This window comes from Haemaphysalis longicornis, unplaced genomic scaffold (genome assembly GCF_048455015.1).
Source record: "Haemaphysalis longicornis isolate Haplotype H1 unplaced genomic scaffold, Haemaphysalis longicornis Haplotype H1 scaffold_5, whole genome shotgun sequence".
In the NCBI taxonomy this organism is placed as follows: domain Eukaryota; kingdom Metazoa; phylum Arthropoda; class Arachnida; order Ixodida; family Ixodidae; genus Haemaphysalis; species Haemaphysalis longicornis.
Window position 1 is genome coordinate 97,250,799 of NW_027526385.1, and position 23,224 is coordinate 97,274,022.

General features: G+C 48.9%; 1 long non-coding RNA gene across 1 annotated transcript; it reads left to right on the forward strand.

Moving 5' to 3' along the window:
• The first annotated feature begins 1,110 nt into the window (after window positions 1–1,110).
• Window positions 1,111–20,480, forward strand: LOC144139328 (uncharacterized). Its single transcript, XR_013316152.1, has 3 exons — window positions 1,111–1,233; window positions 7,671–7,723; window positions 20,238–20,480. It is a non-coding gene; the product is annotated as an uncharacterized LOC144139328 (long non-coding RNA).
• Window positions 20,481–23,224: the final 2,744 nt, after the last annotated feature.

Consider the following 23,224-nt stretch of genomic DNA (forward strand, 5'->3'; position numbering starts at 1 on the left):
AAGTTGTATTCCTTGGGCTTCTCTAAAGTGCGTCGAAATATCGAACAAGGGCATTTTTGCTTTTCGCCTCCATAAGAAAACATATTTTAATATAGGATCACTTATTTTGCCCCTGAAAAAATGTCTTCTTAGCATTGTACATGTGTTTATATGGCAATCGGAGTTTGGGGACGGAAGTAAGCTTAGCTTTTTAAGCTAGCTTTACACATGTCTTCGAACATAGTGTGACCGTCTGTGATGGGAGCTTGATTACAAAAAACGGGTTTAAATCATCTGTTATCAAAATTATCCCGAAACAAATTACACGGCACTCAATCCGTAGGACGACTGTACCACTGCATGAGTTTTATTTACATTTAAATAGTTAGTTCAAAATGAAGTGTTAAACCTATGATAATCGCTGTCTTATATCAATACATCTTCATCTACGGTGGGAGTTTGGTAAGAAAAAATGGCTGTAACTGTTGCTCTAATGGTGCTATATAAAAGCAAATATAGTGACAATTAGCCGCTGACACAATATTACATACCACCGCTTCGCTGGCCATCCATGTTCACAGAGTAGAACGGTACTGAACCTTTTTAACTCTTTAGAGTGGTGGCCATTTTTTCACCCTTCAAGGATCAAGGAGGGCGGTTATTAGACAATAGGGCATGTAAGGCTTTCGCCTTTAAGGTTCAATAAAAATATGGGTGGCTTGGCCACGTTATAGTCAAGAGTGACAGCGGAATGGTCGATGGGGCAATGGCTGCGAACACCGCAATTTTCTTCGCCCGAGCACAACGCGTCGACGAAAAGTTAGGGGTTTGCATAAAGATAAACAAGGAATTATTGGCTTGAACTGTGCGGCGCATTTATGAATAAGACTTCACGAAGCCTATCCCTCTCCGTTTCAAGATAACGTGCATTCCGCATGCAACCCATAAGCGCTTGTAGTCTAGTTAATTCCAGCGGGCTGCCGGTTCATTTTTCAGAAACGAGTAACTGAAAAGAAAACGTTCAGGTTATTGCGTTTCATCGCAAACTGAAGGGTCACTAGCAGCACAGACGATGACAGAGATTACAAAGAAATGTTGTGATTGCGCGGTCCTTTCTGTTCCCAGGGAGTTCCTTCGCGACAGATGCGACCTGGGAGAAGACTGCCTTTTTCCTCACGACGCAAACCTACCGAATTACGACATGGTCTGTCGTTTTTTCATTCGCGGCATCTGCCGGTTCGGGGAACGGTGCCGGTAAGTTAAATTTAGACTATTTTAAGTACAGAGCACTTGATGGGCTCACCTTGTCGTCGTAGCTCGCTTCTGGTTTATGTCAAGCGACTGCCGGAATCAGGCGGCAGAGTGAGATAAAGGACCAAATTACAGCCTGGTGTACCGACGTCAGGGAGCCTTTTTTTTGTTGCCTGCTTGGCAACAACGCAAACCACACTGCACAGTACACACATTAGTAGCTCCAGCCACCAGTCGGCTGAAGGGGGTGGCTTAAAACACTTTAAACTCCGTTAGTACATCAAGAATTGGTAAACACTCAGGTTCTTGCCGCATTACTTTATACACTTCTCTTACATAAGCAACACTTTCACTGAAGTACTCTGGCATTTTGCGACCATCCTCTTCGGCATTTTGAACTGCAATGCGAGTTTTTCAAATAGAATGCAAACTAAGTGCCATTAACATATCATAGGGCACGCCTCCGTCGTTGTTTACTGGCAAAAACGAATTTCATAAGGCCTAAATAATAGGTCTTTTTTTCAAGGTTTGTTGGAGGATGTCCCAGTAGAACACGTGGTCGGACTTTTACCTCATGTGGTCGGACTTCTACCACAGTACGTTCAAAGAAATCTGTCTGGTCACTCAGAAATATAACCCTCGAAAATATTTGTCGGGTAAACAAATGTGCCAGTCCCAATCCACCACTTTGCACCGAGTGAAGTATATTAGTACGGCTCATGCGTTCCCAACTTGAGCCCGAAAAGAAACTAGCGAACACTCTGGCAGCTTCAGCAGGTTCCTTTTGAATACAAATTGCTTGAAGTACCTAACATAGCTTGGCAACGCAAAAACATTACAAACTGTTGCACTCGCAGACATTGGCAGGACCCTTCCCCCCATTGTGGTAATTTCTCTGTAACTCTATCAGTTCCTTCGTACCAGATCTCCCTAGCGTCGTGGTAGTTTTCAGGTGGGATTCCCAGATACCTGGCGGGAGTTGTCGTACAAGGCATGTTCTCGAAAAACACTGGCCTACTTTGTCAGTCACCGTTGCGACCTCCTATGCACTTGTTCCAGTTAACTGCAGTACCCGAAAACTCGCAAAATCGCTTTAGATCACTCACCACCTCAGTCACACTTTTCTTATCTCTAGAGAAAAGAGCATTGCCATCGCAATATGACAAAAGTTTAACTTCACTGTTGTGCAAACGGAATCCGTGTATAGTTTGATTTTGGAGAATTTCTAAATTAAAGGGCTCAAGATAAATAGCCAACAACAAGGGACTCAAGGGGCACCCCTGCCTCACCCACGACAGGATATAACTTTCTCCCGCATTTTTGTTCACAATGGCACTATCTGAGCACACAGCGTAGGACATCCTTACATCTTCGAGGATGACGGATCCTACGTTAACGTGCTCTAGCACTGACAAAAGAATGTCATGCGGAATACCGTCAAAGGCTTTCTGCATATCAATTTGAATCATCGCCACGTCGCCCCCTAGAGCGTCACAACACTAATACACGTCTTGCGACCCGAATATTGCTAAAAATAGATCATACCTAAATTCCGCATGTTTGATGAGTTCCAACTACTGTTTTAGATGCGACGCATCTCTTTAACTCGCCTTGTCCCGCGTCGTTTTCGCGGCGTAGTCCGCATCCTCGGCGCCGCAGCTGTGCACTCCGCCGCTCTCACCGCAGCGCCATCTGTGCGTCAGCACGGTCAGCTTGCTCCCGTCGCCGTGCCAGCTGTGCGTTAGCACGCAGCTTGCGCTCGGTTAACACATACGCATGCGCTGCTATGCGCTGCTCTCTCTCATTACGCTGCATATAAACGCGGTAAGTGCACCGCTCCGCTCAGTCGATCCGCCGCCGGCGCTCCGATGACATCGTCCGATGATTTGAATAACGCAACGGCAACCCCCGATGCGTCGCATCTACCCCATGGTTCTCTCGCGGGAAGATACTGTAAATTTTTGTCTCCTTGCAGTCTGCTGGCCAAAACCTTCATGAAAATTTTGTAATCAACATTCGTTAAGCTGATTGGCCGATACGACTCTACCGCGAACAGCTTTTCAGGATCATGAGTTTTAGGATTTATGCAATATGGTTTTTCTGGAACGAAGGCAGTGTTCTGTTGGATTCATACGCTTCTATTATTACCCTGCACAAAATTACTGCTTAGTGTTCTTTGAAGCACTTGTAAAACTCGGTCCCCAATCCATCTGGCTCCGGCGACTTCCCTGTGGTTATTTCGTCGATAGTTCATTCATCTCCTACACACTGATCGGCGCTTCCATGCTTGCTCTGTCATGATCACTTAACTTTGTCATTGACAACAAGACAGTTTCCTCGCAACCTTTACTGTCGTGCTTTTAACTTCCCAGCAGACCCTTACACTGTTCAAAAAACGCGCGCGCTCCACGACTTCAGAGCCCCTAGGAACCACTCCCTGACGTATTTCTCCATCGTCAGGGAGCCATGCTGAGGCGTCGAAGACCACGCGGTTTAAAAAGCCATAACCGTTCGAAGCAAGTGAACCGCTGGCGCTTGTCATACATCTACCCATTGCTTAGCGCAAGAAAAAACTGCATGTACATTTCGGGCAAAATCTGTGTATAGAACCACCAGTTCCCGTGTTCATTTAGTTAGGAATGCTTTTTGGGTTGGTTTTTGCGATAGTAAGTGAAAAAAGCGGCCGCGCAAGAATAAGCGGCCATGCAGCAAGTTTCTGTAAAGTTGAATCGGAGATCTTTCTCTCCTTCTTGAACTAGTTTGTTACTGTCACAGAATTGTGAAGTAATTTGGTGGCCGATGTCTCGGACGGGAGGAGCGACAAAGAACTTCGCCCTGGATACGGATAGAGGATGTGGTTCGGACCTGCTAACAGGCGATAGGTACATGCCTGATTGGCCGCTGGCATGAGGCACGAGACGGGGCACGGGATAACAGTCTCAAAACAAGGCAGATTTTCTTTATCCACATACACATGAATTCCAGTACAGACAGACAGAAGGTTTGACAACTTAATAACACACTGCAGTTGACACCCCGTCGGGGTCAGAGTTGCCAAGAGACCGACATTGAGCACATTGATGAAAATGAATGAAACGGTACTCGTCGTTACGAGCACAAGGAGGAGGCGACAGTAAATGAAGGGGATAGTAGAGTGTACAATAGGTGGGTTGGAGGCTTCCCCCAACTTCTAACAAAGGCCCGCGAAGAACACATACAGCGTGGTGCACTGAAAAAACGGATAAAAATTCTGTGCAGTCTACTTAGAGAAATACAACAGAGAAGACGAGTAGAAAGAGTCCGAAGAAAGGTGGAGAAGGGGAGAACATCTTATGTGCGGTCCGGCTGATGGCCTCGCCGGGGTGACGGAGGCTGTCGGTCGTCTGTGGTGGGGCGCCGCTCATCAGCGACGCAATTTGGGCGAACTTCGGCCGCGCACTTTCACCTCCTCGAGGCGATCTTCGGTGACCTCCACGTCGCTCGGCCTCCTCAGCACAGCCCTCAAGGCCGACGCCGCGTCCCGGCCGTCCGTCCGGCCACCGCCAGTTGCCAGCCCATTCTCCCCGCACACCCCGCGCTGCACCACGCACACAGTCCACCGGGCCGCCCGTCTTCCGAGAATTCGCGGGGCGCAGCCTTTCGTAGGCCGCGGCACTCACGCCCATCTCTCTCTCCAAAACAGATGGCCAGCCGACACGGGTGCGACAATGGCGGCGAAAACATTCCTTCGCTACGCTGTACGCCTCCTCTCGGCCCAAAAATGGCCAGCGGCAAGAAAACCCGTCAAGGAGGGACATGAATTTCGCGACACCGCCCCCATCAAGAATGTTATCCCTATTAACATTCCAAATATACAAAGCGAAATTCGGGTACACACACACAAAAAAATCATCACACCAGGTACCCGGCCTAGACAGAAAGGCGCGAATCTCAGACGTACAACACATCCATACAATACAAAGAAACGGTGCACCAAAAATAAAATATTCGCACACACATACATAACTACATTAAGTTGAGACAAAAAAGACACACTATTCATACTTCAATACCTACACCCATGAGTATGCGTACTGAAGACATAACAAAAAAAAAAACCCAAAGTACTACCAGAAACCTGACAGAAACTAGACCACATAAGGGCGGCACGGGGCACGCGGAACCATGCACCCACATATAGCTCCACGGTGATACAGCCAAACACGTCTCATATTTCAATAGGTCCTCCCGTACATGTAAGAGCTGAAGGATTTCAGTGCCCGGAGGCGACACTCCTCTATTGCCGACTACGCCCGTTCCCTCGGAAACAACTTCCGATTCGTAGATTCTCCAGGGTGGAACGCGGCGCCTTTTCACTGCAGTAACATCACCCCGCGTCCACTTGTTGGAGGCATCTGTGCAAACCACCAAGGGTTGGTCGGAGCCGGCAACCTGCAAAACAAGTGCCCCGGAAAGAAGCCAGTTCAGTCCATCGAAAGAGCGCTTCCGTTACCCGATACCACCAGTCTGGCTCCTCGAGCGCAGGAATTCCATAAAACAGGTGCTCTGGAAAGAAGCCTCTTCAGCCCATTGAAAGAGCGCTCCCGTTACTCCCGATACCACCATTCTCGCTCCTCGAGCTCAGGAATTCCATCTCTTCTTTCTTTGTCTACCATCTTTCGTCCCGGCCGATCTTTATCGTTAACCGCGATCTCCCACTCAAGCGATTCGCACTCCCTCTCTCCCGCGTCTTCCTGTGTGCGCCTTTGCTCTCTGCCCTCACTCCCTCGTGCTCCTCTTGGCGCCATCGCGCTCTATCCTCTCTCCCTCGTCTTCCTCTTGGCACCTTCGCGCTCTTCCCTCTCTCTTCTCTAAAAAAAATTTCTCAGGAGCGCTCCCTTCGATGCGCATCTTTGTGAAGAGCGACTAGACGCTCCAAATCTCTCATTCTGCCTGCCGCAGAAAGAACACTTATTTCGTGTTAACCTATGCCTCACGCCCTGGGCCAATCGTTGTTAGCGGTCCTGCTGTGGACGCCAGTTTGTCACAGAATTGCGAAGTAATTTAGTGGCCGATGTCTCGGACGGGAGGAGCGACAAACAACTCCCCCCTGGATACGAATACAGGATGTGGTTCGGACCTGCTGGTTCGGACCGGCGATAGGTCCACGCCTGATTGGCCGCTGGCGTGAGGCACGAGACAGGGCTCGGGATAACAGTCTCAAAACAAGGCAGATTTACTTATTCCACATACACAGGAATTCCAGGACAGACAGACAGAAGGTTCGACAACTTAATAACACACTGCAGTTGACACCCCGTCGGGGTCAGAGCTGCCAAGAGACCGGCATTGAGGACATTGATGAGAATGAATGAAACGGTACTCGCCGTTACGAGCCCAAGAAGGAGGTGACAGTAAATGAAGGGGATAGTAGAGTGTACAATAGGCGGGGTTGGAGGCTTACCCCAACTGCTAACAAAGGCCCGCGAAGAACACATACAGCGTGGTGCACTGAAGGAGGCGGATAAAAATCCTGTGCAGTCCACTTAGAGAAATACAACAGAGAAGACGAGTAGAGAGAGTCCGAATAAGGGTGGAGAAGGGGAAAACATCTTAGCTTCGGTCCGGCTGATGGTCTCGCCGGGGTGACGGAGGCTGTCGGTCGTCTGTGGTGGGGTGCCGCTCATCAGCGACGCAATTTGGGCGAACTTCGGCCACGCACTTTCACCTCCTCGAGGCGATCTTCGGGGGCCCGGAGTTCACCGCTGTCGTCGCTCGACCTCCCCCGCACAGCCCTCAAGGCCGACGCCGCGTCCCGGCCGTCCGTCCGGCCACCGCCAGTTGCCAGCCCATTCTCCCCGCACACCCCGCGCTGCACCACGCACACAGTCCACCGGGCCGCCCGTCTTCCGAGAAATCGCGGGGCGCCGCCTTCCGTAGGCCACGGCACTCTCGCCCACCTCTTTCCCCGAAACACATGGCCAGCCGACCCGGGTGCGACAATGGCGGCGAAAACATTCCTTCGCTACGCGGTACGCCTCCTCTCGGCCCAAAAATGGCGAGTGGCTAGAAAACCCGTCAAGGAGGGACATGAATTTCGCGACAGTTACCCATCTAAACCATAAGTATTTTTCGTTTGTCACTCTGTTATTTGACACAAAGTTTTGCACAACGTTCATGACACAACAGCTCAACACATGCTCAAAGTGTGTGGGCTAACCATGAATACACATTCCAGAACCAATATCACCTGTACAATCCAGGAAGGTCTCAGCAAAAAAAAGCTGGGCGCTTGCACTTTGCCATCCGACCACATTGCGAGTGTTTCTACTTGTTTTCTTGGCCACATCTTATGACCATGGCTTCCTAAAATGCTGTTAAAGTGAATGGGACCTGCATTAGTTTTTGGGAGTTCGATTCCTTGCTAATATTCCGCCTGCGCTGTGTGTTGCGGTTTGCAGATACGAACACGTGTCCATGGCTCCAACAGTGGACTACCGGCGGCTTCCCGAAAGTAATTACGCCAGATGTTATTCTGTTTCTTGTGTATTTTGGAGTAAAGGGAAATAATAAGACGTGGTATTCCCAGGACCAAGAACACGGGGTCCAGTAACCACTGGGTGCAGAACATTTGATTCGAGTAAATGTTCTTCGCGAAGAACATTCACTCGAAGCACAGCCTTGAAAAAAAGATATCCTTGCGAGTCCAATTTCGTCACAATCTTTTCCTGTCAAAGGAAGACGTAAAAACCCTGCTGCCCCGATCACATACCACTGCTAAAGATGAACGTCAGATTGCCGTGATTATTTTTGGTGAAAACTCAAACCTTTTCGCTCATACGTAGATTAAGTCGGCCACTGTATTTGGCAACTATACCAATGCAGGTTTTGGTTGTCAGTATTTTTCGCAAGTCATTCGGATTAGGTGTAGGAACGGAACGAAAATCAGAGTAAAAAAACAAAAAAAGATGGATTTTTCACAGAAACAAAAATGAAAATGGAACGCTATAACTTCGTTGGAAGCAAACCTGTGAAATCGGCCGAAGATTAGGTCAGCTAACATTGCATATGCAAAGCAAAAGCTTGACTTAGTCTGATTCTTGGTTTCGCTTGGTTAACCTTTGATGCACCTGTATGGCCGACCATGGATCAAAGCTGTTCGGTCCCGTGGAACGCCAGTGGAACGCGGCGTTCATTCACGGCTAACGCCACCGTTTCTCTTTTGCGTGCGCGGGGCTCGTTACGTAGCCGGAGACGACCCATCGCCGCATGCATGAGAGGCTGCAGGGGTGGTCGGCCGCCGATAACCTGATCGGCCGCTACCGTGTGGCGGCGCGGTCCGCAGTACTGCGCAGTGCGCGGCGGCGTCCGCCAATCATACGGGCAGAACAACTGAAAACGAGGCGTTGTGCGCAACACCGAAAGCGGACCCGGCAAATCCCGCAATGCGCTTCGAGGGGTGCTTCACCGGTGCTATGTCACATATCAAAACGTTAACTTGCGCATCCTCCGTTAAACCACTTGACGAAAGTATTAAAGCTTTGCTTTAAAATCGTTTTGGGTTAAGCGGGAAGTTGAGGACTTTCAGGATTCATTTCAACATCCGTGCAGCGAAGTGGGAGATTGCCGTGGGTTAGTTGGAATAAAGTCGCCTTTCGACTCAATGATGCAATTTCTCCTTTGGAAGGATTGGTACCTTATACCCTTTTAGTCTCTATTGAGGGTCAGTGGTGAGCTCTCCATGATCGCCGCGCGTAGCTTGTGGCGATGCACACCTCATGGCCTACTAATTTATTTAGTTATTGACATACCTACACTCTCTCCTTATGGCATTGTTGTAGGGGGTGTTCTACATGAACAAACCCGATTATTCTGAGAAGGGACATACAATAAAATACAAACCAGTGTTTGCCTGATTACAACAGCATACATTAGCAGCAAAAATAGCAGATTACAGCGGCAAACTCAAGCTACAAGTAATGTTGCGCTAACATGCAAGTGCTGCCTGGGCGCAGCGGAAAACATTTCATAAGGGGCGGAAAGAACAGTGTAGGGTGGACATTCCCGTTCTTAATATCTTCCAAAAAAGGGGTCTCCCTGCCACCCTGCGAAAGTGGATGTCCAGCAAAGCTGTTGTAAAGCACTAGAAATAGGGATGGAGGAAGGTATGAAATCTTTATCGTCGTGTAGGTGGCCTTGTCCCTTGCGCTCGGCTAGTGTCACTAGATAAGGGTACAGAGTCTCGTTAAACAGAGCTGTTTGGCACGTTGGTGCATTATAATTGAAAAATAGAGCGCGACGCCGGCAACGACACAAAGAACGACTTGACAAGCGCTCACTTGCAACTGACATTTATTTGCAACATCGTTGCTATGTGGACGGACGGCGGTCAACGGAATTCAGGGTCGCTTATAAAGTGCATTCGCACATAAAAGGTCCGAAGGCATTCCCACTTTGGTGTAAACTGTCTGTAAGGCGTCCGAAAAATTGTCCGTCTACCAATGCATGTGTGCATTAGCGAAACTGTAATGGAGCCGCGTCGTATTGCCATTCGATGAGGTCTTCTAAGAGCCCATGAAAACAAAATACAAGACGCCACATATGTTTTAAATGCAGAGAATTTCAGTAACTCACGATGTCACCCGCGTCGGCGCCCGTAGTCCGCGTCCGCATCGCTCCCCCTACACTATATAAATACTTGCCGGCGCCAGGTTTCGATCGTACGACTCTGCAGGCGGAACGCAAGGTGCACGGTACTCTACCAACTGAGCCACAAAGCCGACACAGAACGGAAGGTTACGAACGTGCCTTATATCCTTAGAGAGTTTTAGCATAGCGTGCTCCGTCCGCTAACGCTACGGCGGCGGTTAGCGGGGCGCGACTGGGGAGAGCAAATTCGTCACGGTGGGATGGATTAGTTCCGCGCGGCCTGCCTTCGCCATGCCCGCTCTTTCCCTCCGCTGAGGGGCAACCTCCTCGCACTCCCCGCGCGCGCATGCGCAGTCCGGTCCCGCCACCCGCTAACCTTAGCGTAGCGTACGGGAGCCGCTATGCTAAAACTCTCTCTTGACTCATTCAACCGTCGGCCAGAGGTGCGCCCTCTCCCCCGTGTCCTCCTCCCCTCTCTCCGCTCGCAACGCCCTCTCTCGCCGCGTTCGGTTCGGGCGCACAACAGGTGGGGACGTGCGCAACACCCTCTCTCGCCGCGTTAGGTTCGCGCGCAAGAACAGGTGGGGCGCTCGCATCGCGCTCTCTCGCCGCGGTCGGTTCGCGCTTAAACCACATATGTCGTTCGCGTGTGCTGCGGTCGCTAACATCTGTGGCGTGATCGTGACGTCATGATCACGCGTTCGCGTGGTGGCGATTTCGGCGCTATAACACTCTCTCGCGAGGGGCATTGGATTGGATTCGATTGGATTGGATTGGCTTGGATTTGGATTGGATTGGATTAAAGTGGATTGTGTTGGATTGTGTTGCGTCATAGCCGCGCCACGTTGCGTCATAGCTGCTCCACGTTGCGTCATAGCCGCGGCAGGGGGTTCACGGCACGTTTCACCATCGACTTCATCGACAATGTCTACGCTGGAAGACAACAATTACAACAACAACAACAACCAATACGTAATCCATACGACTTGCAGGCGCCTCCCCCCCCCCCCCCGCAGAAATGCTCTGCATTTGATCGTGCCCCTCGCGAGGGGGATGTTTCTTCTTTTTCAAAGAACTCCCACTCCCCCTTATGGGACGTTGGCAGCTGCCCACTGGGCCATAGCGACTTGGAGGCCTCGGGAGGTGACTATCAACTGGTCCAAAACCTCGGAGCTCCGTATGGCCTGTTCCAGCTCTCGCAGAAACTTGACTCTTCCCCAGCGAGCGGGACGCGAAAGGACGCCGTGCAGCGTATCGCTAACTACGAGCCGACCGAAAACTCTCCCGGCTGGTTAGTCGAACCGCCAGCAGCGGAGCGGGGTTGCGCGAAATCCTTTTTATTTCAACAAACGTTCATTTGGTGTCACTAAGGCTTGAGGCCGTATCTATTGCAATACAATTACGTCATGCAGGACGCCATGGCAAGGGATGCATCCTGAACACTGCTAGTAATGCCCCAATTTCGCATTGGAATGTATGAGGCATTCGTTTTCCTTGGTGATTAGGGGACGATCGCTTCTCTTAGCAACAGTGCTGGCATTCATGAATGTAGTTATCCTACTTTCCCTCTCAAGCAAGCTCTTTAGAAAAAGCGGTACAGGTCTTCTTTTGGCGGTAATAAGGATATTTGAGTGTTTAAATGTTTTGCACCTGCAGCTTCTCTGGTTTACGCAACCTTCCCACCGATTGCACTTGCACAAGGCCAAGTTAAGTAGCATGCCGCGTTATTATGCCGCCCAAACTATACAATTTCCAACGCGCCAAGTCACCGTACTGCATATAACCGGCATAGAATACCCAGATAAGAGCGAATAATGGAAGCAGTGTTTCAAGACGGGTGACGAGTATTCTACCGACAGCGGGCATTCTCCATCAAGGCGGGGATAGTCGGTACAACCATCAGCTCCGACTGTGCTCGATCCCAGTTGGGTCGCTCCCAAAGGCACGCGCGTGCGCTTGTGCCTTCTGCCTGGCACATTTACGCACGGGGGAGTGACGTGTGGTAACGCGATAGACTGTGTGGGGAGGGAGTGACTGGATGTTATATTCTGCGTGAATATCTTTGAACACAGTGTACCAATACGGCGCTCTGCGGTCACGCTACAAAAAATATAAAGCATGCATAGAATACGATTCAGTTTGACTTCCTTTTTTTCAGTCAGTGTGGTACGACGTGTTCCACTGTGTGCACGTGTTCAGGTAAACCCTTTGTGTTTACTCACACCAGGTTGTCGTTCCATTTGGGCGTTGTTATCAGTCGTACAATATACTTGATATCTCAAACCAGAGAAGCATCAGTTTGTGCCCCGAGCACACTTGCTAGCGTGAATACGCGCTACTTCAGGGAATTTCACTTCTTTAATTTGAATAGGCACGAGATAATTTGATTCGTGAGTCTGCACTGGTGCAGGATATGGGCAACTGGGGACCTCGATGGAGGACGAGCCTCTAGTCCGTATGGTGGCAGCGCGTGCGGAGGGTAACAACATGGAGGAGGAGAAAGCTGCTCCTGTCTCTGAGTATGATGTGCCACCCTCCGTGTCTGGGCCACCATCACAGTCTGATGCGCAAGCCTCAAAGTCCGATGAGCAACCAGCACTTGACGCGCACCATGCTGACAAATTCGTTCGTAAGAACATAAAAATCCCGGAATCATGCGCATTTCCATTTTTGAAAAAAATTAATACTTGTTTCGTTCAGCTGCGTTCTTATCCCCTTTTGCCCCTGGGACTGCATGAAGTGCGAAGATGCAAAAAGTGTGTACGGGAGGACGAGATCTATTTCGGACTAATTAAGAAAGGGTAGCTATTTCTTGCCTATTCCAGGAGCCTGTATTCAACGGCCAATGTAGCTCCGGCCGCATTCGTAGCCCGTACAAGTAGCTGTCGCTGATCTTCCGACTCCGAGCTCAGAATCTCACATTTGCAGTGTCCAAGAGTTGTCTTGGGTATTCAGGGAATCTTCGGGTAGTCGGGGCAGACCCACGTACAGTGGTGAAGGCAGGCAGACTCATTTGCGTACGAAGAGGATTGGTTTGAAGGGTGGGTGATAGTGTACAGGTAAGGCCACTGTTATATGTAAGAGTGCTTAGTAGTGCCACGGGTTGTGCCACTCAGTGACACGACTAGAACAGCGGGAATGTTCCGGCAGGCCGCAATTATCGCTGGAGGTGGAGTTAACTGCCCGTCGCATGCTATCTGCGCAGTGCTTCGTGCTGCGCTGTTGGCGGCTGAGTTCAGAGCGCTCCACGCGCTGCGCTGTTACCTCTAAAAGTGGCAAGGCCTATACATGACGTGGAGACTTTCTTCGGGCGGGAAGGTGCTGCATTGGAGCTCACCTAAAGGGACCCTGCAACATTTACCATCGACTACTTGGAATGTATTTTGGGGTAAAGTCTATTGTCCCAGCAATCCCCTCCCGCAAGTATTATGAAAATCCGTTCACTATCACCGAAACTACGCGCGATGAAAAATCGCGCATAAATGTTCCCTCTCAACTCAACCGCGGACAACGCGACAAAAGCTGCGCGCTCTCTGCCGGAGAGGGGGGAGGCGCGCGGCGTTCTGTTCGGCGGCCTTCGATATGTCACAGGCGGGGGAGTTTCGCCCTTTTCCCCGCAACGTGGACGGGTCTATTTCTGGTCTGGTGCCACAAAAAAGCAGGCATAGTGGCCTGCTCGCAAGCAAGCGCTCAGGCTGGTAGGGCGTTTTTGGAGCAATAAAAGTTTGTTGTCGAGTGGGCTCGTTGAAAATGTAATATTTAGGTCGTCACTCAAACTCCGCGCGCACTCAAAACAAAAGAAACACCAAAAGCATGCGGACAGGTTCAGACATAGAAGAGGTTCATACACAGCGCCGACGACGGCTCATCGTCACAGGAAATGCCAGAATTTAGCCGCGAAGTTGACCAGCGACAGCCAATAGGACAGCCAGGACAGGCATGGCCTGATTGACGTTGCAGATGCCATGCCAGGGGTGCATAATGAGGAGAATTGAAGAGAAAGCTGTTGGTTTTTCCGCGTCTTTCACGGCGATTTGCGCGCTTACCGCTTCACGTGCACGTGTAATATTTGGCTCGGGTGTTCCTGGGAGTCTAATTTAAACGTCGCACAGGTTTACTTGCACCGAACGAAGAGTGTTGCAGGGTCCCTTTATGAATGGGGCCTCTTCTCTAGTAAGGGACTGGTACGGAGGGGGATCGACTTGTCGGAGAAGTTGCTGGGGCTCTAGAATGGCGTTGTACTGCAGCAGTATGGGCTCCGGATAATCGTTCTCCCGTGGCACAGGAGAAGCATGCGCTCGGGCCACAGCATGAGCTGATTGCCAAGAGGAAAATCTTGTCCGGAGTCTATGTCACTGTATTGTCGAGGAGGTGTTCGGACGGCTTTCTGGCAAGAATATAGAAGAGACCCTGCCCTTTGCACATCCCTGCAGGCGCTTTGATTGTCGGTTATCTTTGGAGTTTGGATTTTTAGGAAAGAAAGCGTTTTTAGGCGCCTCAAAAAGTTGAAAATATAGGCACGAAACGAAAATGCAAATATTTGCACGCGAAGACGTGCGCGGCCTGTATTTATTGCAAGAAAACCCAAAACGTTATTTTTTATGATAGTACAAAGGCGCGAAGAGTTGAACACAGCCATTCAATTTTCCCTTATAACTGCTAGAACAATGACAATTCGTTGTCTTGATTCAAAAAGTGCACTTCTCTCATTATAGTTCACGTGCCACTGTCGCTTCTCAAGTATCGTTTATAGGGAAACAGGCATGAAAAAATTCCCCCGCATTTCCCCGAAGGGGAGTATGAGGAAGTGCGAAGCACGGGGTGATGCTATGAGGGGGAGTTTGTTGAAGTTTGGTGGCATTTTGCCCGTTAGTTACATTAACACCCCCTCGTGATCACGTTCGGCTTAACACGCCTCGTTTGTCCCTCTGCGGAAATCTTGGTGAATTAACGTGTATGTTCGAGAGGAGGAGCGCACCGCACCGCAGCGCACCGCAGCTGCGAAGCGCCGACCGGAGTGAAGGGAGAGGAGGCGCAGTCACGTGAGAGAATGCAGAACTAGCGGGTTTGTAGTATCACGTGTACACCACGCAGTTATCAAGCCGCTATAACGCCGCTGAGTCGCCAACGCATGCCGCTGACGACGTAGTTTGAATGCGTTAAAGATATAAGGCGCGTTACTAACACTGATATCAACGTCGCGTCCGTGGCTTAGTCGGTAGAGCGTCGCGCTGCGGCCGCAAAGTCCGCAGATCGGAACCTGGCGCCGGATGCTGTTTTTTTTTATATAGTGTAGTGGCCTGGCTGGCGCGCCGAGAGAGGGTGTTGCGAGCTGGAGAGTAGTGGAGGGTTGGTGGAGCAACGGATTCCGGGATTGATGTACGCGGACCATATAGTGTTGCTGGCAGATAATGCGGAAGACCTTCAAAAACTGGCCGACATTTGTGGGGATGAGGCAACGTACCTAGGCCTACATTTTAACCCGCAGAAATCTAGAGTCATGGTGTTCAACGAGGAAGCTCATACAGCACCAATAAGAATTCAACAGGAAGCCATACCATTAGTAAATAAGTACAAATACTTGGGGATCTGGCCTAATGAAGGAAAAGGCTACCTGAATGCCCATGAAGAACACCTCAAACTGAAAGGGAGACGAAATGCAGCAGTAATGAAACATAGAGCACTTTGGGGATACAATAAGTACGAGGTAGTGCGAGGCATCTGGAAAGGGGTAATGGTGCCGGCGCTCACGTTCTCTAATGCCGTAGTATGCCTAAAGTCCGATATCCTGTCGGGACTGGAGGTTAACCAAAAGGCAGTCGGCAGATTAGCACTGGGAGCTCACAGTAAGACTACAAATGAGGCGGTACAAGGCGATATGGGTTGGGCTTCATTTGAGGCGAGGGAAGCGCAAAGTAAGATACGTTTTTAGGAGCGGCTTAGACATTTAGATGAGAAGAACTGAGCAGCCAGAGTGCACAGGTACATGTACCTTAAAAGTGTGGACACCCAATGGCGAAAGAGGACGCGAAAGCTGGCGACTAAATATACCTTGACCGCGGCAAATAAACAAGGGGGGGCAGTTAAAAAGCAAGTGAAGGAAACAGAGACGCTCATGTGGAAAGAGAGGATGGAAAAGAAGGGATCGCTGGGAATCTACAAAGCAAGCAAAAAAGAGATCCGGAAAGAGAACTTTTATGACAACAATAAAGGTAGTGCGTTGCTCTTTGAGGCGCGGGCTGGCTGCTTGAGAACACGAACCTACATGAGCAAATATTCGTCCCAGGATGAGACATGTGTTGTATGTGGCAGGGATAAAGAAACAATCGACCACATAGTAATAGGATGCGAAAAGATTCAGCCGGATAGAATTGGGGGGAAAGTCCTACTTCCTGAGGCACTGGGCTTCGCAATTGATGGAAGCATTAACTGGTCAGCAGTAGGTATTACTAAGGAGCGGCTAGAGTATTGGTGGAAAAAAAGCAGGGAAGTCGATAAAATAACATCCCAGCCAGGGGTAGCGGCAGGGTAGAATTAAAAAGAAATCCGAGTTGAGGGACTAAATTTAAATTCAAACTACTAAGATAGGCTACATGGCGCACGCCGTCACCCCGATTCAAAGGGGAGGCCTTTAATCATCATCATCATCATCATCAGTAAAGGGGCTTTAGGAGAGTAGGCGAGGGGGGAGAGGAGGCGCTATGGGAGCGCCCTCACGCGTCGGAAATCTCCCCCCGTTGCTAAGGAAGACGAGGAGCGCGCGCACCCGCAGCTGTTGCTATGCGGACTGCGGCGGCGGACGATTCAGGCTCGCTTAAGAAGTGCATTCGCACTTATTCCTGGCCAATCTCCCACGTGGGTATGTGCCATGTCAGCGGCCAGGCAGCGCACTTATTCCTGGCCAATCTCCCACGTGGATATGTGCCATGTCAGCGGCCAGGCAGTGCGCGCCCATCTCCCCCCGTTGCTAAGGAAGACGAAAAGCGCGCGCACCCGCAGCTGTTGCTATGCGGGCGGCGGAAGGTTCGGGGTCGCTTATAAAGTGCATTCGCACTTAAAACAATATTGAAAGCTGGAAATACGGTTTAAAGCCCTACTCTGTGTTTGCCGGACGCGATTAAATTTCATACACCAATCTTAAACACGAGAGGCTAAGATTATTTAGAGTTTAACATCTTCCTATATGAAGACTGTCTGGTACAAATCTGGCAATTTTCCCGAAAATGTAGCACACAGTTGTGCAAGCAAGAGGTCCTAACACTGCCGAATACACTTCCGGACATATGAAAAACGTTTTTCTAAACGTGTTGTAGCCAAGCAGATTTTTATTGAAAATAATATTTTAAAGACCCTCAGCAGTATGAATATTAAGGTGGAAGAACATGCAGCTACGCACTGGTATTTCGTCATTGGTTTGTCAATATAGCAGTGGTCTTCAGACAGAAGCGTGTTCAATGCTCAACGCATGATTGAAAATTGAGTTGGGTTGGAGTATGCCTCTAAAAGAAGTATGCGACTGCACATGTTCGAAAAAGTCGGTTTGGAGAGTACGTCAAACACATTCTTAAAATCAGTTTTAAAGAAATAGCAAATTCTCGCCATCTCCAGGTTTTTTTTTAAAGTGTGCTCTCTTCGCTGAGGATAAACGATCTCTAGGTTGAAATCAGTCTTGGGCTGTAACTAGTTACTAGTAACGCGTTACCGGTAACTAGTTACTTTTTTTTCAGAAACTTGAAGCTGTTACTAGTTACTTCTATGTTAGAGGAACTTGTAAATGTAACACTGTTACTTTTTTACAGAGTAACTGTAACGGGAAATACCGTTACAGTTACCTTTTAATAGAAAACTATCCATTAGGTACACATATCACAGGCGGTCATACAGATAGCGCTTCCTCGATTTTCGCACTTTTATCTCTCCACGTTTCTCTTTTCCGCAACACGGCTGGTTTCGCAGTTTAGGAGAGAAGGTCGCTCGTATGAGGATGAATTATCTTTGCTGCAGAAGACCGAGGTCGGATGTCTACAACTATTCCTTCATCTTGAGCGAGAAAAAAAAAGAAAAAAGTACTGGAAAGTAGACCTCTGAAAAAAGAGAAGTTCTCGGAGCCAACTTTGGGAAAGAACGCATCTTAAGTTAGAGTGAGTTTTGCAAAAATATTCCTCGAAACCAAGGGTGCATAAGCAAAAGAGGCTGGTGGAACAAAATGAGGCGTGCAGAATGATTGTTGTGTTGGGCTTGGGTGCGCCCCTTTTAGGTTCCCTTCTTGGGCTACCTTTCAAATGTGTGACATTTTAACGCACTTTTCAGCGAGTGTGCTCGTTTGAATGGTTAATGCGGTAGAGCCACGATGTGGACACGAACTACACTCGTCAAATCAAGCATTGTGATCGAGTGAGTTTTGAAGAACGCCCTTTTGCCGGCTGTTGTCAGAAGTGGTACAAAATACGGAGCAGTGTTGCAATACGTTACAATTCACTGTTTCTTAGAACCAATATGGTTCGGTCAACTGCCGATTGAGGAATGAAATCCAAAACTCACGGCAAAGAATAGACTCCGCTAGCACACGATGGACAGGGCTATAGAACTTGTTGCAATCGTCCTGCAATGTACACAACCAGCCTGATGATGAGGATTGTTGAAACTTTCGAGGTCGGTGAGGACGACTCAAGCACCGAGCCAAACACACGCTTTGGGCAAAGAAGACAACGACTAGGCAAGGCAACAAATGGCTGATTATTGAAGGCTCCTCAGTACATAATGGAAATATATTGGCAATTGTTATCAACGACGACCTGCTCTCTTGCCCTTTCTGGAGGTTCTTCCACAAATGTTACAATAGTGATGGTGATGATGATTAGGAGGAGGACAATGACGGTGTGAGTAATGACACAAGCACTCTCACAGCTACCTTTTTTCAATACGCCCAATCACCCCATGCACGTCAATACACCCCTACACCGAAGTAGGCCGTGCTACAATAAGGAAATGTATTCCTGGGAAGGTAATTGTTCAGGGATTGTATAAGGCATCTGATATCATGCCCCGACAGTTTTTTATTATTCGCATTTTCTCATGCGATGAAGGTGACGCATCAGGCGTTACAGACGGACGGGGTTCTTCATTAGGTACACACGGAAATGCTTAATTAAGCGATTAAACATGCCCTTCCAGCAATCCGTGCTTGTATAGAAGTGGATTCCAAAGGGGCTTGGTGTATAAAGTCTAGATATTTCATGGTGGCATTTCATAAAGGGTCCTAAGGCATTCGCACTTTGGTATTAGGCTGTCTGTAAGGCGCCTGAAAATTTGTCCACGTACCAATGCAGGCGTCCAGTTGTGAATAAAACGTCAAAGGCTGGGTACGTAGCGTGTTATAGCGGTACGATGAGGTCCCATGCAGGTATATAAAGTCGCCATGAAAACAGACTACAAGCTGTGTTCGATAAAGGAACTGCTTTGTCATATCAGCGGCACCATGTCTATCGTAACAATCAAATAAATAATCGAGATAATAAATAACACACGTGAAGCACTGATACAAGCCATACTATTGTGGGCTGCTTGTGTGCGGTTGATGAATTGGAAAGTCGCAGCCCGCCTAAAAGGCCAAAGACCTGCATGACTTTCCTGAAGGGTTTCTCTGGCGAGGAATCTTTGGCAGTCTGCCTGGACAGAAAAATCTCTTGCGGGTAACAGTGATGACAGCGGGCTGTCGCCTTCCGGCCACCTGTGGCTCATTTGCTCCATATCAAAAAAATTACGAGATGGTCGTTTCGTTTGAGTTGCTAAGTTATATTGGTGCAGTGATGCTTGTCAGATGGGCTCTGCGGCTCCGCCTTTTTTACATAAAGTGGGTTCCGAGACGGTGACAGGGGCTGGATAAGGTGGCCTTCTGTTCAGTGTGTGCAGTCAAAACTATAAAGATACTGTGCCAGACTTCTGCTAGTTATACCAAGACCACAAATGTTACTCCCTCAGGGATTCATGCGCAGTAGTGCCTTTCAGCTTGCTTCCAATGAAGGTCGAAGCTGCTAAGGTTTGCAGAAATGTTCTATTTACACTACACGCCCCCTGGCTGCCATTGTCACGCGAATTGTGCTTCGCGCAGTGGATCACTCTGTTCGCGCACGGTTGTGAGACTCCCTCTAATGCGACACTCCCACTAACCAGGTTCGGTGGAGGCGTGAGGGTAACTACGTTATTGAAAATCCACCCAAGCTCTGTCCCCTTAAATCTAGACGACTCCAAATCTGTTTTCTGCGTGCATGCGCATAGGGTTGCGCCGGAGGAGTATTCAGCGCACACTGAGCCGCCTTATTTCCTTTCGTCAATCCATGGAAAGCTTCGCTTTAATAATTCGGTTTTGGTGTTTACAGATGGAGGTCCGTTGCAGAAGTAAAATCCACCTGGCAGCAGCACGAAACCGGACCAAGCAGCCACCTGGTTCTAAGAAGGCGTCCTTTCCACGGAAGCCGCGACCAGAGAGCGCTGATTTTTGAAAATTCCCGTATTCTTCTGGCCTTTTTTAGTGACCACCTTACCCGACCCTGAAGTGATATATTTGGCTTCTAAATTTACTTTCTGCCTAGAAACACGTGGTTTGATGTTTTCTGTTCCGAGGCAGCCATCCTGCTGTAATATCCCTGAGTGTGGTGTTTGTGTGTGTGACTTGAATTAAAAGACCGCAAAATCATGCGTGCCGATGGATTTTGTATCTTTGGAAGGTTTTATGCAATTTTGGTTGTTTATTGATATTATAGTTTATTGTATCTTTTTTCGAAAAATGGGTGTGCTACGCGCCGACATTTTCTGACCCAAAATGTGCTTCTTGAGAATTACGTCAAAAACGAAGTGGGATTTGCATGAATTTCTGCGCAAGCGAGTTATAAACGAGGCTTCAGCGAGTGAACGAGTTCTTAAAAAATCGCTCGAGGTGCAGTGGTAGTGATGTTCGCATAAGAGCAGGGGGAGTATATTTCCTTCTGTGTGCTGCACGTCAACCTTTGGGAAGGCGAGTTGTACACCATAAAATAAGGGAGGCTTTCCCGAGTGAAGTAGTTGATGCGAAATCGGCCGAGCTAGACTGGTACTGATACCTCCTACACGAAACGTGTGTGCAATCCCCTCCGTATGCTCCGCATCAATTTTTTGGCAGGCTAGTTATACATCCTGAAATACGGGAGGCTTCACGAGTGTAAATTTAATGAGTGAAAGAGTTACCGAGAAATTGCCCTTGGTAGACTGGTAGTGATTGCCGCCTAAAAACAGCGGAAGTGCAATTCCCTCCGTACTGTACGCATAAATCTTCAGACGTAGGCTAGTAATACGCCGCAAAATACGGGCTTATACAGGAATGAAGCGTCAATGTTTGAACGAGTTCACACGAAATTGGCTGAGGAAGGCTGATAGTACTTTGTGCCTGAAAGCAGGCGTAAGTGTAATTCCCTTCGTAAGCTTCGCATCAACTTTTACACAGGCGAGTTATACACCGCCAAATACGGAAGGCTTCACGAATGAGGCATAACTGTGTGAGAGAATTTACCCGAAACCGGCCGAGGTAGACTGGTAGTGATTGCCGACTCAAGCAGATAATATCACTGACTGCCCTGAATGCAGACCTAAAACTCCTCGCAAGGTACGATCGACAATTAAGATTCGCCACTACGCAAGGAATTTTTTTCGGCAAAGCTTGCCCCTCACCTCACCGTACCTCTCCATACCGATTCCCTCTCTGACCTCTCAAAGCCCGGACGATTGGTGCAGAGGGTATGGTGGTCCAGCCCGGTCCTAGTCATCGCGGACTAACGACACTTCCCATTCGGACGGACGCCCTATTAACAGCACCTTGACTTAGACCAGTAAGGTTTATTAATCATAGTCATCATCATCGGCAAAGCTTAAAAGGACTCGCCATGCATAAGCGCCACCTAACTCGACCTTGGGCAGCTCACTATTCCCTATAGTAGTGATATGCAACCATGGGGTATGGGGCGTGAAAACGTTTTTGGTTGTGTGGCTTTTCTGCGCAGCTGCACACTTGTCCGCGAAGCCGACTTTAAAGTATGAGCTATGGGGCAAAGTCAAACAACCGCGCGTGCCTTGCAGCAAAGTTCCCCCATTTTTTGTCGCGGTGACTACAATGCAGATCGACGGTGCCTATAGCTCAGCGCTGCAGCCATGGCTGGTGTGTCGTCCTATTAGATTTGTATGCTTAAGTCTTCGCGGGGAAAGAAACTCCAGTACTCGGTTTTATTTCTGACGTTTGTTGGAAGAGGGCATTTCCAACTGAAAAGCAGATTGCTTCCGAATACTGCACCAAAATGTTAGCATTCTCACCTAGTGAGCGTGTGCTGTTTCTGCCTAAGCCGAGTAAGTATATTCAATTATGAATCATGAGCACCGTCAGTTCACAAAGTGGTTTTTATTTCAAGGGGTCTTTAGAAATGGTTTGAATAGGGCAATATCGTTTATAATTACCGGAGGTTTTAACTTCGAACGTAGAAAATCCGCGTAGCTTCCACTAGATGTGCAAGGCTGCAGAAACAACAGCACTGGTGGTCCCTCTTTCTTCGTCCAAGACCCGGCTGTGGAACCTGGTATGTATTCCCGAGTTTGCCGCTGAAAGGACTCCGTGACTTGGAGGCCAGGATCATATTGTACGCAGGCTTCCACATCTCTCTCAAAGTAAACCGTGTTGACACGCGCTAAAACCAGCAACAACCGGCTTCGCGAACTCGGCGTGAACTTGAGAAAAGAAGGGAATGCGAGAGATCACACCACGTATTCTGGGCAGAGTGTTCTCGAAGGTGGAGTTGGACGATGCTCGTTGCTCGTCACGAGATTCATGTTCATTTGCGCTCGGTAGTTTTCTTCTCTCATTACGAGCCCCTCATAGGGCGCAAGCCTACGCGTAAGGCTGAACAACGCCGGAGACTGCTCACGAGATGCAGGCTCACGTGCGCTCGATATTTCTCTTTATGAACGGTCCATCCAAAAAACAAGGACGGGGATACGAAAGGAAAAGTTGATCTGGCGCCGATCAACAGCGACGTGCAGCCGTCCGTGGTGGTACAAGCCCAGCGTTCCGAACTCGTGCGCGTGCCTCTCGCAACGTAGAGTTAATACTACCGACTCTGGAGGAAAGGCTACCCGTCCAGTCCATGTATTGAACCGTGGTAAACACAAGAGCAGCCATGATGCCGCCCTTACAGCGTTTCCCGCTGTCTTTTCGCCTACGAAAGTTGGAGGCTGTATTGGGTATTCACTTGGTAACCTAAGAATTCTATCATGGCAGCCTCCGTTGAAGTAAATGCGCAAATGCGCCGGGACAGTTAACTTTATTGTGACAAAACGTTGCTTGAAA